Consider the following 18893-nt stretch of genomic DNA (forward strand, 5'->3'; position numbering starts at 1 on the left):
TTTATAACGAAAAAGTCAACGGAGTTTCCACACTTTCTTCACTTGTCTCATCTTCTAAAACAGGAAACTAATTATAAGAATATTCTCATGTTTGAATTGTGACTGTGGATGACTGATGACAAACATGTAATTAAGTGATGCACAAGTTGACTAAGACAGTTGACAGAATGTTTTTGTATATCATTATATGAAGATATGTAGTGAAACAATTAGTCCTTCATTAGTTCTAAGTTATCTCAAAAGCTTTGAGATACTTGTGTGTTTAATTCTTAATCATCAAGGAAATGTATCTTCTCATGGTGTTAACTTCATGGACTTAAATTAGATGCACTCCCCTGGGATTCATTTCGATGAGATAATTACTCTGTATGCCACTGGGCATCCTGGAGCTTCTAGGCATCAACAGCAATGCTGACTTTTCAGGACTTTGCTCACTTTTCCACCTCTCTAGTGACTGCAGGGTGCTGTATAGGAAATGCTGTTATTGCACGTTGGAATGGGGCTGCTGTCTGTGTGCATCCCAACTGCCGCTGTACCACCTTCTCCAGCACCCAACACTTTTAGCTTCTTAATTACTGCAGCCAAAAGCTGCGAGCTGGGCTTGTGTGTTATTTGTTTGACTGTTTCTGCTTTGCAACTCAGTGTTAAACATGTACAGGTGCATAACCCTAGTGGAGGGTAGGCAGCTTTCTTTATTTTTGCTACATGACACGAAGCCTTTGTTTCCGGTGTCTCTTTTCTGTTTACTAAGCTGGATTTCATGGTAAACCTACTAGGAAGTTTAATGTCCTTCCATTCTTAGAGTCTTGTTTAGCTTTCATTGTCATCTTCTTTGCTTTTAAGAACATTGTATACAGGTGGACTGGATCCAGTAAAGCAGAGAAGATGTGTGTTTCTGCAAATCTGGTAAAGGATCTTGATTCTGTGGATAGTCTTCGTTAAGAAAAAAACTTGTAAATTGTCTCTGTGTTGTGAAATTATGGGTACCACATACTTCTGTGGTAAGCAAGAGCGTGGGAAACCGGATAGTGAAATACAGCCATACAGTAAGAGGAACCTGTACTCGAAAAGCAGGAGAACTTGGAGAAGGCTAGTTTGCAAATGCAGATGTCCTTTAGGATTTACAGCTTAAGTAATGGTAGCATGACTCAAAGGCCTGTTCTGTTGATCTGAACATACCTGGAGTTTGCACCCCAGCTCAGGCAGGCGGTCTGATGTATTACAAAAGTGTTTTTCAGTTTGCTACAAGTATTAAAGCTGTGTTAGATCACTAGCTAATGTACATTTCAGTAGTGTGACTTGAGCAAAGATTACAGAACACCTGAACCTTTGAAACAGTCATAATATCTTTTCTGTGTATTTTAATTATAAGAATTTGTAATAATTTTTAAATTTCCATTATGCTGAAGTTTGTCTTTTGTTGTTGTTTATCAAGAGCTGCCAAGAAGAACATTTCATTTCTAGCCTGAAGTTTCAAGGTGCACTTCTTCCTACCATTCTTCCTAACGCACATTTTTTGGTATGCTGAAAAGAACAGTGTCACATTATATTCTTTTATCTCAGCAGCAATTAGTCATTGGTGTCACTAAAATCACTGTGTAATAAAGATTTTATAATGCAGCATTCAGGTGCATTCTGAGGCAGACTCTGAGAAGATGCTTTTGCTAGAGATGTTTGTTCGACTTCTTTTGTTAGACAGAAATAAAACTTTGATGTCTAAGTAGTCATACTCAACATGTGTGAACAGCACTAGCTAATTATTTTTCCTGGTGCGCTTGCAGATTTAAGAGACCCACTCAGCTATTTCAGTTGGTGGAAAGAGAATAAGGAGAGAAAAGAATTGTATGTCATGTACACTGCGTGAGCCTCCCTTCCTATATGTGTTTTTGTACTCTGGCACAGATGGTGCATTTGGGACTGCAGAGGGAGGCGTAAAGGTGGAGGGTGTTTGCACGTGATTGTAGAACCCAAAGAAAGAGACTGTTATGAGGGTTTTGGGATATTTAAATGCTTTCCCAATCTTTTTGAGAAGTGCCTTGTAAAGGAATAGTAACAACAGTTTAAGTAGGTGCTTCTAAGCCGTGGTCACCACCAGTTGTAGAATCCAGAGAACAGAAAGCAGCGTGGGGCCATTTGTGTATGCTGTGTGGCTGTTCAGGAAAAAGGAATGCATAGCTGCTTGAGCCTGTATTAGATGAGTAAAAATTAAGAGGAACGTAATGGAAAGTAATAGCAGCACACAGAGGAAGGCATAACTGTATCTGATAATGAGGGCCAGACTTAGGAAAAGAACTGTCACATGCAAGATTTTAGTAGTTTAAATTAAAAAGTTGTTGTACAGTTGAACAGAAAAAAGTTACTATATCCATTTTCTAACTTCAGTTCACCAATATTACTCTGGTTTGGAGAATCTTGAAGCTTATTTGGCTGCTAGAGTACGGAGAGATGGCTCAGATTTGTGTTTCTATACATGTGGCTCTTTCTTTCTCCAAAAGTAGAATATTTCATTAACGAGCTCTTTATCTTCTTGCCAGGATGTAATATGTCCCAGTGAGAATGGCAAAGGAATTAGTCTAGGGAGACAAACATTATTCTGTAAATAGAAACCTGTTTTTAAAATTAAAGACTTTAATTTACTGCACTTATGATAATTTTGGCTCTGTGTTGAAACAGAGGTTTTTAAGTTCTGACGTGAAGGATATGTCTTTATCCAAATATATTTGATGAAGAACAGGAATGAGAAAAGAAATTACCAAATTAGCAGTTCTTAGTAATATATATTCCTCACTATTAATGCTCTGGGGTTGAGAAGTTAAATTAATATCTACCATTAGCGCTGGCTTGCCAGTGACCCAGCTTTCAGCTCACTTAAATTCACAAACACGTGGTGTTTTGAGCTTTTCCACAGCACCTATTGCTTGTTAAGTATAGAATTAAGACATGAATGGTAATACTACAAATATTTTGTTACCCATATTCATCACAAGATTTTTTCATGTAAGCCTGCGAATCGTGTTACATCAGTTGAGAAGACATATGCTACTTGCAGGATGTTTGGATATGTCACAAGTATTTTTGTTCCACATTGATTTGTTTCCATGGATTAGTGCCTAACTTTGAAATTCAAGTTCAGTATTTACAAACAACATGGGAAAAGTTTTTCTTCATTTACGTTTCCAGTGGCAATGATAACTTGAATGAAACTGTGATAATTTTAACCTATTTCATTGCTTTACTGAGAGGACTGAGTTTTCTTTGTTGTACACAGGTACGCTTACTGAAAGATTTGGATAATACACATATTCATAAGATGTTAATAATTTGTAGTGGAGGAGTAAATGGAAGTCATTGTTTTAGTATTAGTAATTTTGACCCCTATTACTCTCTGTATTTAAATAGTTGTTGTGTAATAGCATAAATAATTGTTTCACTCTGGAATGACTGAATTGTTTCCATTCCAGCTCCAGTCTGGCAGACTTATTCTCATCTACTCATGCAGTGGGAGTCTATTCAAGCAAGGGATTTAAGCTCAGTGTAAGATGCCTTTCATGTGAATATTCATACATTTTTCTTCAAAAAGGCTGGGCGGGATTGACTTGATTTATATACAATTCTAAATGCCGAACGAGAAGAAAGTGGTAGCTTTTCTTCGTTTGGTAATCAAAGTAGATAGAAGTAAATGGGAGCTTAAATCTTTCAATTCAACACACGATTGAGGTAAGGAGGTATGGAAAGGGATGATGTAGAGAATGAGCAGAATGCAAGCTGTGTCTGCAGTATGATGTTGGCTTTCATTTCTCGAATTATGGCACTGCTTGGGAATTCTTTGTGGAAATGAAAGATGTCCTAGTACAAAGGGCCTGGGTGGCTTTGGTGGCTTTTGCCCTCGACATGTTAATTACCTACATGTAAAACTAGGCACAAGATGCTTTTTCATACTGCAAAGTGATAAGAATCTGAAGTAGAAAACTTGTGGCCCTTTTGAATGATTTTGGTTGTTCTAGTTGAAATGATGTTTTCCTGCATTGCCTTTACTTGGATTCTCTTCTTTAATAGCAGCATATCAGTGGTTTGTACTGTCTGAAAAAAAACAACGCAGCTAGATTAGGCAGTCTTTAATCTTCAGTAATTAAATTATGAATTGATTTCACAATAAAAGATTAAGGTGCTTAGATGTCTTTTAGAATATATTAGTAACAAATATCTGTGGATACTTAACACTAAGATGACTTTATTTCTTTGAAAGATGAGAGAAGGTATAGGTTACTATGAAAGTAAATTTGAGTACATCTTTTTCATAGTGAAACAGCTTAAATAACAGCATAATGACTAACAATATAAAATATGGCTAAAATCTTATGTAGAATTATTGCGAATGAATACTATGTATTTATTGTATAGAATAGATTCACTTCTGTTAAGTGAAAATTGAAATTGGAGAAGCCATAGCAAAACTCCAAAACCCAAAGCCAGGTTTTTCTAACACTTATATATCCAAATAAAATCCACTGGAGTAAAGGACAATGTAATGTGGCCAGCTCTCATGAAAAATGGGTAGTAAGGGTGAAGAAAGCCAGGGGATAATTTCTAGACAAGAGTTAAGACATGAGAGCTGGAGGGTGTGACAAGAAAGATTTCCAACTGTGTAGCCAGGACCATGAGGAAAATAGGTTATTTTTCTAGGCATGTCTCAGACAGTTTGGGTCAAAATATTCATTGGTGAAAGGCCATTAGACTATAGAGTTATATAAGAGTTACCCTGGGATACAATTGTCCTCAGTATGTCTTGGTCAAGAGAGGAATTCTGGCTTTGAAGAAAGAAGGCTGGAGATTTATTCCCTTTTAAGTATCTCCTCCTACACTGTTGTACCTTCTTCTGTGTAGAAACTTTTTACCGGGAAGACCCTGACTTTGACAACGATCTGTCAGCCCTCCAAGATAAAAGAATTGCTGAAGGCTTTACTGAAGAGCGTTGTGTAAAGCCTGAAACGAATTGTCCACTTTTAAGCTGACCTACATTTAATTATATGATTAGAGCTTTTAAGTGAGCACTGGGATTTGAGATTGGATGAAGCCTGCAATTTCTGTAATAGCTTTGAGAATGTGAGCTTTGTGACCTCCTGTTTATTTAGAATTGATGTTGCATGTCTGACACTGCTTAACTGCATATAGTGGTGCGCAGCAGAATACACAATGACACAAAAAGCAGAAGTTGACAGTTTTAGATAAGGTGAAGTCTTTGCAAATGTAATAGGTATAATGCATGTGCCAGTAAGACTATCTAAGGTTTTATTTCATACTCTGGTTGTTACTGCAACAGAGCAGAGTAAGGATTGTTAAAATGCTGCTGCAGTCTTCAGGCATTAGTTAGCTGCTGCTGGAAAACTAACCCGAAGGGTGCAGAAGCTGTATTGTGGTCTCTGGTACTCCTCAGTACAAAGGATCCTGCAATGCTGAGTCTCTTACAGATTAATATTAGAATGAGTGAGGTACCATGATAGAAGTACAATTTGCCAATATAACATTTTCCTGTAAAGAAGTAGCCAGTTGGTTGAACTGTTTGCATCAGAACAGCTTCATTTGCTGAACCTGTTCACCAGTTTTACTGTGGCAATTTGTCACACTATAGGTTGAACTAATTTGATACTTCAACACACTGAAGAATTAAGATCTTGGATACTACGTGGACATTCTAGTTGGAGTTTTTGTCACAGAGCTGAATTGTTACTGGGGATTACTTTTAGTGTCTGCCTGTTATTTCCTGTTCCAAATAGCAAGGGTATTCTGTTGTCGATGGCCTTTTGCTTCTGTCAGAAGTGGCAGAAGGACCCTCTGGCAGTTATGCAGGTAGCAGGAGATAAGGAGGTCTAAGGAATTTCGTAGATGCTTAAAAGATTCCCTTTCCATGCTGACTTCGTGCCTGGATCCCAGATAGGAAATTACCTGGCAGAGACAGAAAGCAAAATCTTACAGCTATTAATAGTTTATTCCGCATTTAATTCTCTTTTCTCCTGCTATGAGCAAAACACACGGGGTTGTCAGGCAAAAACACAGCTATTTTCAAGATCAGAAATTGTTTTCCAAACATTCATGAATACTCTTAATGTTGTCTGTTTCACTTAAGTGTGGAGTGAAAAATGGAGTGCGAGAGAGAATAAGACTGAAACTGGGAACTAAATGTGGGACTTTGAATTTTTCATTGCCTGGTAACAAGTTCGGTGCTTCGTATCAGATTCTTTTTGGCAAAGGAACTCTGAATTCATGATTAAGGATACAGCCAGCATAAAACGTTTATAATAGCTGAACGTGTTTGTCAGCAAGCAACCTTTTTTTTTTAGCAAGCTCGTGCACAGAGGAGTTCTTTCAGTTCTGTCAGGCCCTGAACTTGAAAATATCTTGTTAGAAAGAAGTACTTTAATAATTAGTCAGTGCTGTTTGATCAGCTTTTTGTAGATTCCATCTGAAACACAAGTAGCACAACTCATGTGCCACCACTGATGGTGAGCGGTATGTAGTATTTGTTGTGACATTCACTTATTTTTGAGATATGGAAATTGAAACCACAGTTGGGTCTTATTTGCTGGGTATGGAAGACTCTATGTTACAGTCTGGCCCAGGTTTATGTACAGGCAGAAGGGGCTAAATAAGACTGCTAAGCTTGATGAGTTGGAACGACACAGTAGAAGTCTTGTATTTGGAGCGAAATAGGTAAGGTTTTCTAGTACTGGAACCAGAAAGCTGTGTATGATGTAACAGCAGAACCATTCAGGTGTGTACTGCCATAAGGCTGGAAGCAGTGCAATGAGAGCTGCTCTACTTCCTGTGCTGTGCGTGTGGCACCATTTTAGAGCAGCCTGAGGCAACATGAGGGGAAATAAAGAGGCTGTGTACTGGGAGACCAGTTGTGGTGGGCATAGAAAAGTTCAACAGAAAAGGAGGGGAGAAACAGTAAGGTTACCTAAAGGCAACATGTCCCCTGCAGGGAGGGGAGCAGTTGGAAATGCAGAATGTTTCCATACGTGCAGGCATTATGAAGCATCAGTCTGTGGTAATCATCTCCTACCAAAGTAGTTTTAAATCTTTAAAATTCTGCAATCTGTTTTCCTAAAATTAACCCACCTATGATTCTACTGAGAAACTACATGTACACAAAATGTACCTAACATTTGTGGCTTGCAATTAAACCGTACACATGTGCTTCTAATATAACCTGCAGCAAATAAAATTCTTTCTTTGTGTTTCAGTCTTCTTCTCTTTCCTCTGTCTGGTGTGCAGCGCAGCTTCTCTGTTTCTCCTGTTCCAGCTTTTGCCTTCTCATAATACTCTGTGCCCTATCTGTGCTGTACCTGCGGGAGTACTCGTTCCTTGCTTCCCTCCTGTGCTTCTGCACTTTGCAATGTAAGCTAGGCAGCAAGATCTAGAGAGACCCTCTTTTTTTCTTGCAAATCATAAGGCAATTGCAGGATCTAGGGTAATGTACAGTGGTACTATATAAAGCCAGAATGTACATAATATAACATAATGCATATGTGACTTAATAATTTCATGTTTAAGATGGGTTCTTCAAAACCCACAAATGTGATTTGAGATCTTTTTATCTGTCCTTGATGTGATTTTTTTTTTTTTAGGGGTTCTAATTGTATGAGAACCCTTCCTTATGCTCCATCAGTGTTGCCACCTTTCCTATCTATGCAGCTTGATAAGACCAGAGGGGCTAAGCAGGGGACTTTCACAAGGACAATGAGGGCTGTAGTGAGGCTGCCTGTAAGATTTTTCTCCTAACTGCTTACACGTCTGGAGCACTTTGTATTTTTTTTTTTTATGCAGAGTGTAGAAGTAAAGGGAATATCACTGATGAGGAAGAAAAGAAATAATTGCTGTTGTCATATTAAAAGAACTTAATGGGGGCTTTCATTAAATCCGCATGACTTCTAGTTATAGCAGCATCTTCAAAAAGTTAAATTTTTAATTTCTGAACTATCTCATTGTGTTTTTTCCAACTTTGTAGAACACTCAATCTTAAATGCACTGGTTCAGAAATAATACCAGGGAAAGAATCCAAAAAAGCTGTACATTACTCAGATTTCTGCAAAAGAAGCCAATTTATTTGATGATTTCAATAAGGAAATGAAGCCTTTATTTGCTATTTGTTTTAAATAACTCAGCTAATAATTATTGGATGCCTGTGATGTTATAAAGCTGGAACGTAACATAAAACAGGGTATGTGTAATACCAATCTCTAACAAATACGCTATAGGAAAGTTTCAATTAATTAGATTGAGGTCATTTTTGCTGAAATGTAGATGCGGATAAATAATGCATAGGAATAAAGTCTACTTGATAAAATTCCATGGGACGTTATTATTAGAGCTTGCATTCGTATTGTCTTTATCTGTAGAATGCAGGCTGTGCGCATATGCTCATTTCATGCTGTCTTCTTACTGGAGGTGCTCTGTCAGTGGTGGCAATGCTCACTGTCGTATCGTTCCGCTCTAGAGAATTTCTAAATAACGTCATGATAGCAACATCTCAGCAATGCCTACGCTGCTTCTGCTGCCATCGTGGCTTTTTTGTTAATGGCACATAAGCAGTAGTTTCTCCTCAGTCTCCCTTAGGTTGATCTCCAGTCTGTTTTAATCACTTTCTCTGGTGAAAGTTGTGGATATTGAAAATACGTGTCAACAAAAATCAACTCAGGTCCTACAGGTGTAGCATTTTAGGCATTTAGATATTTGACTGCCCTATTGAAGTGATGTCGTGTTGGTAATATTTGTTGTCTATTTAGAGCTTTATAGATTCATTGAAATAAAGTCAGTATGTAACAGCATGCAGCCGAGCAACATAGAAGTACTGTTAGAAAAGGCAGATTTTGTTCTAAAAGCTTTTTAGTTGATGAAGTGATACTTTGCTTTTGTGCTTTATTTCACTTTGGTAGAGTTCAACTGTTTTTAAAATGTATTTGTGTTATGTGTATGTAATGTCATATTAAAAACCTGTCCCGTGCTCTGTTACGTTCTTTGTAATGTGTAAGCTCAAGACTTGTGCAATAAGTACTAATGGGAAAACAGTACTAGGAGAGAATGGAGGCTGAAAGCCTGGCAGTGTGGCCAGCTTATCTCACTCTTGGTTGTGTTACTTAACACATCCATCGTGAATCTCTGTTAGAACAGTGCTGATCTCCTATAGGAAAAAGGAATCATCTGCATAATTTTTTTTTGCACAGTGATGTTTCCTCTCTCTCCAATCCTTGCTTCTCATCTAACTAGGTGAGATTTAGAAGAACTGTATTCGTTGTGTAAAGGTGGTTTTGTTTGGTTTCCTGTCCGGAACTGGGTCAGTACTCTGCTTTGTCAGTTTGATTGGATGCTGAAACAATGCTGGTAGAGTTTCAGTCATGCTGCATAATTTAGCCTTACTGATTTGGCTGGTTGTGAATAACGGAGATCAATTAAAGAATTCAGAGTGCTATCCACAGTAAACTGGGGTGCTACTGCTGCATAAAGAATGTGTTTGTTCAGAAGACATGTCATGTAGAAGTAGAAAGGTATTTTTAGTCATTGCTTACCTCTTAGTCCAATCTGCAATTTCATGTTGCGACTGCATGCTGTTTGAAGAAAAAATTGTTCTTATGACTTGCTAAACTACTTTCTGCACTCCGTGGACGTGAGAAGAAGGCTATAAGTAAGATTTTCTGATGTGCGTGATCCAGTGAAATGGAAATATTTGTGTTCTTCAAATACTCCGATGCACGTTTCTGGGATTTACCAGATAAATCAGTATTTTATGTTTGTTCACATCTTCGTAGTATTAATCACACATATTTAAACTGGGTATTTGGTCTCTGTAAAGATTTTAATTTTAGATAGTGAGCAGAAAATAAAATCGTTATTGAAATTTTTTAAAAACCCAACTTTTTACTTTAATATAACATTCTGTGATTAAAGGTCTATTCTTGTCTTGTCTAACGCTTGGGATTAACTGGTCACAATTCTTCCTGTAATACAAGTATCTTAGCGGAGTGAGTTCATGTTTACTTGAATATCAATCAGCATAAGGGGGAACTTAACAATGCTATTCGTGTAATGGTTACACCAATCATTACTCACAATTTCTAAAAGCAGGATTTATATAAAATGATGTAATTTCAGTCTTCAGAAAATGAGGTTACCATTGAATCCCACCCCACTTCTTAAATACGTATTTCATAACAAAATGGTCTGCAATTTTTATTATTAGGAACATTGCTCGTCTTGGTTGTCTCACTCCCTGTTTAGTTGATGGCAGATTTAAAATGCACAAGAAAAATCCTTCATTTCTGTGTACAAAGGAACTTTCCTGTAAATGCTTTGAAATTGTGACACTGCATTATGAGTTTCTTCCATTTCAAAAAACAGTATTGAGAAGGGATAACTAGATATATCCTAGGTTAATTAAATTTTTTCTATTCTAGCAGAATGAAAACTTATTTTGGCTAGTTCTTTTGAAGGTCTCTATGATTTTACTGCCATTTTTCTCCCTTGCGTTTCCTAAACTGTCATGCCAAATATCTTTTGTTTTGTACTTTATTATACTTTTCAGAGTTGTTTTTAATAAGTTGCATATCAAAGCTCATATGCTACCGTCACATGGGATATTTAATTGATGTCTGTTCTCAGGTTTGCTGTAGGACTTCTTTATTCATCTATTGAGAATCCAAAGAGGAAGGAAAAAAAAAAGACAAAATATCTTAGTTATGAATTCTGTTTTAATAAACGTGCTTTCTATGGGTGATTCATGGATTTTGATTATATTCAATTATTTTTCAACAGCTCATGCTTCATTTCATCAAGAATTTCAATCATTGCCAACAGATTAATTATCATTCTACTGGTAGCCTTTTGTCTAATAAACAGTCATAATGAGCATGTTCAGTCTTGGCATATATAAATGTCAGTGATGTACTGTGGAAATAATTCTAGAACTGGGTGCCGGATGTAGTCATGTTTTAGGTGTGCTTCTGAGGAGAGAAAGAAGCACTCTCCCATCCCTCATTTCCCTTTTTCCACCCAAACTAGAAGCTATCCCTGAACCAGTAGGGAAGGGTCGCATTTCTTCAGTCAAGAATTTTGCTGAGCCATAGTGAAATAGTGTGAGTCCATTGCCTTGCACTTGGCTTTTACACGTAGTTTATGCAATGTCTTCTGGAAACTTTTTTGAGTGGATTTTCTTACATTATAATTAAGTGTTCATATGTGTTCTCGCTGCTGAACACAAGATTCTCCCCACCCCAACCGAAGGAAAATTTGTACAGAATGTCCTTCTTTGAAATAATATGGTGATTTAAGTGCCCTTTTTAATTTCAAAGCAGCAGTACCTCTTCAAACCATACGTATTTCAGAAATGAGAGAACTGCCTTTTATGGCACAAAACCACTCCAGTCTTGTATACCTTTGGACAGATGGTTCATTTATGTACTGGCAGTGTAGCTTGACTAATTGCTTCAGACCTTCCCTTTTACTGCTTTATTTGGTTAAGAAGTGGGCAGCCCTACCCGTGCAGATATATGAATATATGAATTGTAAATAAAAACAGAATATGGGCTATGAAATGATGTTTAATCATATGAAGAGGCTTTCTGAAATGATCTCGGAATGTATCAAGGAGAAACAGTAAGGGAAGTCTGTATCTGAGCTCCAGAGACTGCTCTGTACCAAAGGCTGCAGCGCTCTCTGGCTATGGGTGCTTGTTGGGCTGTGTAAGGTAGAGATGTGGTGATGATTTTCATGTAAGCATTGCTGCCGAGCCTGGATTGCTGCAGCACTCTCCCTTCCTGCTGTGAAAATGCATCCCTTTGTTCATGCTCTGTGAGGACTTCTTTGTTCCGTGACAGTTCGGTATCTTTTAAGTGAATTTGGAGACTGGGGGAGCATTGGCTCCACTGTCCTTGTCTATATTTCACTCTTTCACAAAAGGGAGTGTTTGCTGATACTGACATACTGTGTGATAGGCAGGGCCTGCTCTTCTGACCCGTGCTGTGCTGGCCATGCAGTTGGCTACTGTGATTCATTTGAGATTGAATTGGCATGTAGAAACCTCTCAGCACAGAATTCATTTGTCTCCTTTTCATTATAGGCTACGGTGTACTTACCCGGCACAGGAAAATGCCACTGCCCAGGGAGCTTGCTTGTAGCGTTTAACTCCAGTCCTTATTTCGATTATGGAAACTACTATTTCTGACCAGTTTTTGCGGTTGCTGTGGGAGCAGCCTGGTTAGCGTTGCATCTGGACAGGTTCGGCTTTCCAGTTGGTATAATATGATCAAGTGAAAATGACCTGCCTAGGTGAGGAGTGAATTCAACTTGTGTCTTTGCACTGTTTTCTTGATATGGTGCTATATAAAGACCCGAGATAGGTAAATGCACCAAGATCCAAGTGGCAAGATGAGTCAGGGTTACCCTCCCCATGCGTTGCTCCTGTGCCTTTTAAAATTATAGAGGTGTACTTCAAGATTTACAGTGCAAAGGAAGCAGTGGGAGAAAGCAGGTGTAAGATAGTCAGTAAAATGTGAAAACCATAAATATATCATTTACTATGGAAATCTGAAAAAAATCTTTTTTGGCATGGTTGATAAGTGTGGGTGTTCCTAGCTATGTATTTAGTGAATAGATTTATTTACACTGTAACCATAATGTTTCGATCCCTCACAACAATGCAAGTAGTCTTTGAAAGATATTTTTCATGCAGCAGGTTTTTTAGTGTTTAAGTTCTGTGCAAAGATGAAAGTGCTGTCTATTGCTTAAAAGGAAGCTAATGAGATAATATTATATGTGGCTTCCTGAGATTGTTTGTTGAATAACTTTGCCTCTGCATATTGAGCACAAGCAAGTTTAAATATAACTATTACTGTAGTCCTACTTTCCTTTCTTGGTTAAGCAGTGGTATTTTAGTCAGTCTATTGGGTACTGCTGTGCTGAATGGAGTTCGGTGTTAGAAAACATCAGGGTGCCTCTTGCATGGTATAATATACAGAACAGGAATTCTTCACATCAGCAGTCTATCCATACCAAGCACAGAAAAGGAAGAACAAATATTGCTGCCTAGAATCTAATAGAAGGAAGGAGGGGAAATGAGAGCAAGATAATATCTGAAGGTATTTTCAAGGAGTGTTTAGAAGGGCCGCTGCTGTGAGGTAGACTGTATCCAAGATAAACATTTCATTTCAGGGCACATCACCTTTCACAACAGATAAAAATATTAGAAACTCTGAAATGGATGGTAATGTTGGTTCTCAATTGAACCTTTGCTGTACTCTGTATTTTTTTTATCACTTGTATATATTGATAAAAATATAATCAGGGTTGGGAACTGTGAAGCATTTAAGTAGGATAAATACACTACCTAATACCTAACAAAGCTGATAATAGTTACAATATTAAAATATAGAAATATATTGTAAGATATGAAGTTTTATCTGGCACAGAAGTAGTATGTCTTCACAGTGGCAGGTTTCATGATCAGAAATTCTGACTAGATGACTGAAGATAAACACTATTCTTTAGCTTTTGTATTTAATGTTTTTATGTGAGATCTGCAGTCATAGTGTTTTGATTTAAAAGGTTTGGTTTATGTTTTCTTTAAAGAGTTGGGGTGCTTCTTTGAACTTGAATAAATGGTTTTGGCATCCTCGTTACTTCGGCTGATGGAAAACTGAAGCTGTACCTCACTACACATCTTGTTCATGCCTTTTCTTTGAAAGCTGTTTGTGTCCCTATTCTCTCCAGTAGAGATCTGAAACTTGCCAGAGTCTCTTTTCTGCAACTTCAGTACCTTCTACTTAAGCTTCATTCATTTTGGAACATATTTAAACTTTTGCAGTGTTTGCAATCCTAACTGATATATTGAAGAGAGTGCACTAAAAAAATTTTTGGTATAATCTATACAGTCAGTTATTTCATGGAATCATAGGATCGTATTTGTTGTTACTATGTTTCATGCTCTGTGCTGCTTCTTGAAAGAAATTTTGAGGCTTTTTTTGAGATTGAGTAGTTTTAAGATATTCCAGATAATCTTGAAAAATTGTTTTCAGTGACTTGTTTTATGATATCTAGAGATAAACAAGAATCCAATATACCATTTATTCCCATATTTGTACTGTAAACGTAGCATACTTCATTGTGGAGAAAATGGTACCTTAAGAAATCAGTAAAAATGTGTGGTGCATTCCAAGTATGTATGAAGCTTAACCCAATGCACAATATGGATTATGGATTTATAAACAAGATTTAATTTTTTCCTACCTTAAGATGCTGTTTCTGTCACTTAATGCTCTCTAAGTTTTGTTGATCTTGCAGAGTTGTAGGTTGCATTTTTTTATTGCCCCCAATCTTGGTATTCCAATGAAAGACAAGCATTCCAGTGGCTGTGCCCAAATTTAGTATATGATGAACCTGGTATTAAGAAGTATAGTATCACCACTAAACCCAGACTACTACTTGAATACTTATTCAATTTAAGTAACTTTAACAGAATAATTCTTATTGCTTGCCAGATACTTAGTTGACATGTCAGAAGATATTTGCTCACGTGCAACATGATTTTATCATACCTGCTTTATCAATAAAGCAGATTTGCAGATAAGCCTCTCCAGATATCTGAGGAGACCAAAAATCTTTACCTGATGCATTGGGAAGTTTTCTTGATATTAGCAAATGAACCATAAGTGTACTGTACCACAGACTAATATTGTTTTACTGACTTATAATGAGCTTGTTACAAATGCAAAATAATTGCAGACAGAATTGATATTACACTCCTGTAAAGAACAGCAAAATCAATAAGACTGACATTTCAGACTGCAGTATTTTTTTTCCCTATTATTTATATAAATATATATAAAAAGTGAATACGATTCTCCCAAGCTTTCTTCGATCTCAGTAGAAAAGCATTAAATCTGCAAGGGAAAATAGACTTAAATGAAACAATGCTACTTTTTGTTTTAATGACTTAGGTTGTGTATCATATTACATAATTCTGAGCTCTTTCTGGAATTAAATCTTTAAGTTGCTTCAAGTATGGTACATGTGCAAAAATGATTATTGAAATGTTGTAATTACTTATAGGGACGTAAACCAGAATGATGGCCTCCTAATTAAGTTTTTCTCTTCTAGAGGAGGATGGGGATGAGGAAGACACTGAGGTTCCTACTTAAGCAGCATTTGTTAGACAGAATCAATTGAAAATTGACTCCAAGCTCCAGACTCAGACACATTTTAATGCATGTCTGAGTGCTTTTAAACCCCATTGACCAGCTTATAAATGATTAAAATACTTTCCCTGCAGCATATGGAAGGTCTATTTATCATTATATCCGTTTGATGGTTCACAGTTGTAGTGACAGGGTGAGGGGCTTTAACCAGTTTGCACATATCAGATAACCTTCCTGTCAACTGTGCTGCAATATGGCAAAGAATAGAATTTTGCTCATATTAGTCTTTATACTTGCAAAACAGTACTCTCTCATCACCTCTTGTAAGTGGCACTGTGAGGTATGTAACTGAGTCAGGTATGCCACGGGGCATAATTTCTGAGATCTTGCTTTCAAAACTAGTAATGCTTAACGTTAAATAAATAAATCACCTGAAGGTAATGTATCTACATCTAGATTGATAAAATTCCCTACTAATGTAGAGCAGGCAGTGGTTGGCTAGTACATGCAGCTGGGGAGAAATGAAGACCTTGGATTGTTTTTTAAACATGTTTTCAACTGTTCATTTCTGCTAGTTTTGAAAGCAGCATTTTCATCGGAGATTAAATAAATGAGTTAAGATTTGATTTTTTTAAGACTACTTTTTAAGAGTCTTAAATTGTACGTCCAGATAGAACTCTATGCTAAAAAAAAATTCAGTGTTTTCAGCCACCCAATCAGGTTCACTTTAATTAGTTAGAAATCCCTTCCCAGCGTGTCTTCCCAAAACAGAACAAGACTTGCTCCAGTTAACAATTCTGTTTTTTGTTGACCTGAGGCGTCTTGGTTGAGCTTAAGTGAATCATTTGTTTTGTTGTTTGATGAACCTTTGTTACCATTCTAAAATGATTTAAATCCTATTTGAAATGGGAATGTAATTGTGAAACATTAGTCAAGAAGCTGATTGTAAACATTTTGTAGGTGATGCGTGCAGTAGAGATGAAAAAGCAACAAGTCAATGGAGATTTCCATTACACTGAGTGTTCTTTTTAAAATAAAAAAGTATTTATTTCAGTAGCCATATGGATTTGTATAATTCCCCATTGAATCATCTCAGATGTGGGTAATTAACCTTAAAGGAATCTGTTTGTGAACAGAGATCATGGCATCTGCCTCTTGATGTTTCTTCATTAAAATGACAAAAATGAATGCTTCCCTTGCTGCTGTGATTTGGAGAGCAGTGCGTGGTGTGGATGCTGGCTGTGCCTTGTGCTGGTGGCTGGATCCAGGCACCCTGCAGGTGCTGCCAGGCAGAGGTGCAGTGCCCTAGCAGGGTTTTTGACAGCAATGCTTCTCTGGAAAGAGGATAACAAGAGAGAAATGGGTCTGGGGTGCTCTGACATCCTGCCGCCCCTTACATGGAGCTTGATTGAGCCTGAGATGACATTTAGGGTGACTTCTCTCAAGCTGGCCGTACAGTTATCTTTTCTTTATCTCATTCTGTGATTTCTCATTTGCCTTCCCTTTGCCAAGCACATACCACTAAAAATACCATTCTCTATCAGCCTGTGAGCAAGTCCTAGGAAAAAAAAATATTTCCGTTTTCAAAAAAGGGAACTAGGGAAGAGTTCCAGAAACAGCCACTGTAACACCATTGCTACCACAAACTGTTAAGAGCTTCATTTATGAGTGCAATTAAGCATATGGATAGCTCAGGTTTCGTCATCAGCCCATAATGGGACAATGCTGTTGAGGCAGATTCAATCTAAATCTATAACAGTAAAATTGGTCTAAGATGTAACCCTTTAATATGGCTGGAAATGAGAAGTTGTCAGACTGCTGCTATGTTTGGCAACGTTTGCCAATGAAAGGATGCCATTTAATGCAGCAGGGAAAATGATAGCTGACAGATACACCTGGTGTATGCAGGGCATTAAATGCCTCAAATTTATCAAAAGTAACTGGGGATGGGGAGCTGGTGGCTGGAACAGGAGGCAGCACTGTCCTTGCAGTTCAGTCACTCTAAGAGGAAAAGCAGCAAAGGAAGGAAAATACTTTTGTTTATGGAATAAGGCCAGACTGTTCAGAAACATTATACACAGAAACAGTAAAGGCAGGAATTGCACCAAAAAACTTTGTATTCTGTATGTTAACAGATATTATTACTGCAGATATTAAGCTTTGATACCCAACAGGAATGAGCAGTTCTGTCCCTATTTACATCTGGGCAACTGTTTGACAACCAAGTAATTGTGAACATTTTTACTTAAGGAAAAACAAACAAACAAACAAAAAACATTGCTGTTTGAGAAGGATAAAAGCCAGTATTTTCCATTTGATAGCTTCAAGTATAACTAAATAGATAGGATTTCTACTCATTAAATTACTGGTTTCTGTTTCTCTTTTTGTAGAGTTCGTGGGATTTGAATGAGTGCCTCATGTTGGCGTTATTGTTGAGGGGTAAAAAGAAAAGGAATTACTAGGATTAGCATATTTTTCTATAAAATTTGTTTTTTCCTTGCTTCTCAGGCAATAATCATATTTAGTAACTTTTGTAGCTGTAGACCAGATTGTGTCAGAGAACAAACATCTATGGGGGTGGATCTCATAAAATTCTGCTGCTTGCTGAAGTAGAAAATGAGTATAATCAACAATAGGGCTGTCAAACTGAGGCATACCCATAGAGCCATGGGTTCAGCGGGTGTGTTATCTCTCTCTCCTGCAGTATAAATCTAAGGCATACTGTTTTTCAGTAGTATTTTCTGATTAGCAATACAAAAATATTGCACACAGACAGGTAATTTTGAGATGAATTAGTACTGTATCCTTAGATTTTGGACCTCTAGACAGAAAAGTTTTGTATAATAAATTCTCTGTTTACTAGCCAAATTTTTGCAAGTATGTTATTCATACTCTGGCTAATCTTATTCTTTTCTTGCTCTTTGTGTTTTCAATTCAAGTCATAAATCTGTTCTCCTCAGATTCACTGTTCTGCCAGAGAAGTATCAGAAAGCAGGAGTGGACGCATCAGTTGGACCCATAGGCCAGTTGGGTTATTAAAAAGCCCCCTGGCAGCTTGGTAGCAAACCATTGTCATAGGAATGTTTCTACATAGGACCAGAATAGAACAGTAATGTTTGGTAAGGCAGATTGTTCCAGTGCTTTTTACAACATTATTGTAAAAAAACTAGGTAATGAAATGGTCCTTCATTTTAGTGTGACTTCAGATGTTTTGAATATTATTTAAAATCAACGGAGCTACTACAATTGCTTGGATGTTGGTGAACTAACTGAAACAGTTAAGCACATAGTGCCGATAAGTGTGTGCACAAGTGTTCAGTGAGCAGAGATGTTTTGAAGTAGTTATCTGACACATTTTTGTACTTGTGTATGAGAATTACTGTTCTTGTAGCTTGCACGAATGAAGTGTGCCTGGATTTGCGGGGTGAATGATGTGTATGTCATTGTTGCTTTGGTTTTTTTTATATGCCGCTGAGACCCATTACCTCTGTTTTGGAACTTTTTCTCCAAATTCCAAATTTTTGTACTCGTTAGTTATCAGCTACATACAGGATTGAAGTGTGGTGTTGTCAAGGCAATGAATGAAGTTTATTCCTGGCAGTAATATGTTAATTTCTGTTTGCCTCAATGAAATAATCACTCAGGATCGAGATGTGCTAATGTGAAAATTAAGTGAAGGGTGTAATGCCCATCAGTGAATTTCAAAAT

General features: G+C 37.3%; 1 long non-coding RNA gene across 1 annotated transcript in view; it reads left to right on the forward strand.

Annotated features, from left to right (window-relative positions):
* LOC124417142 overlaps nucleotides 1-18893 on the forward strand; it is a 152289-nt gene that overhangs the window by 46960 nt on the left and 86436 nt on the right. Inside the window, exon 2 of the long non-coding RNA XR_006931233.1 lies at nucleotides 16282-16287. This is a non-coding gene — a long non-coding RNA (uncharacterized LOC124417142). The remainder of the gene's footprint in view (nucleotides 1-16281; nucleotides 16288-18893) is intronic.

The sequence above is a fragment of the Gallus gallus genome, chromosome 11 (assembly GCF_016699485.2).
Source record: "Gallus gallus isolate bGalGal1 chromosome 11, bGalGal1.mat.broiler.GRCg7b, whole genome shotgun sequence".
NCBI classification, from domain to species: domain Eukaryota; kingdom Metazoa; phylum Chordata; class Aves; order Galliformes; family Phasianidae; genus Gallus; species Gallus gallus.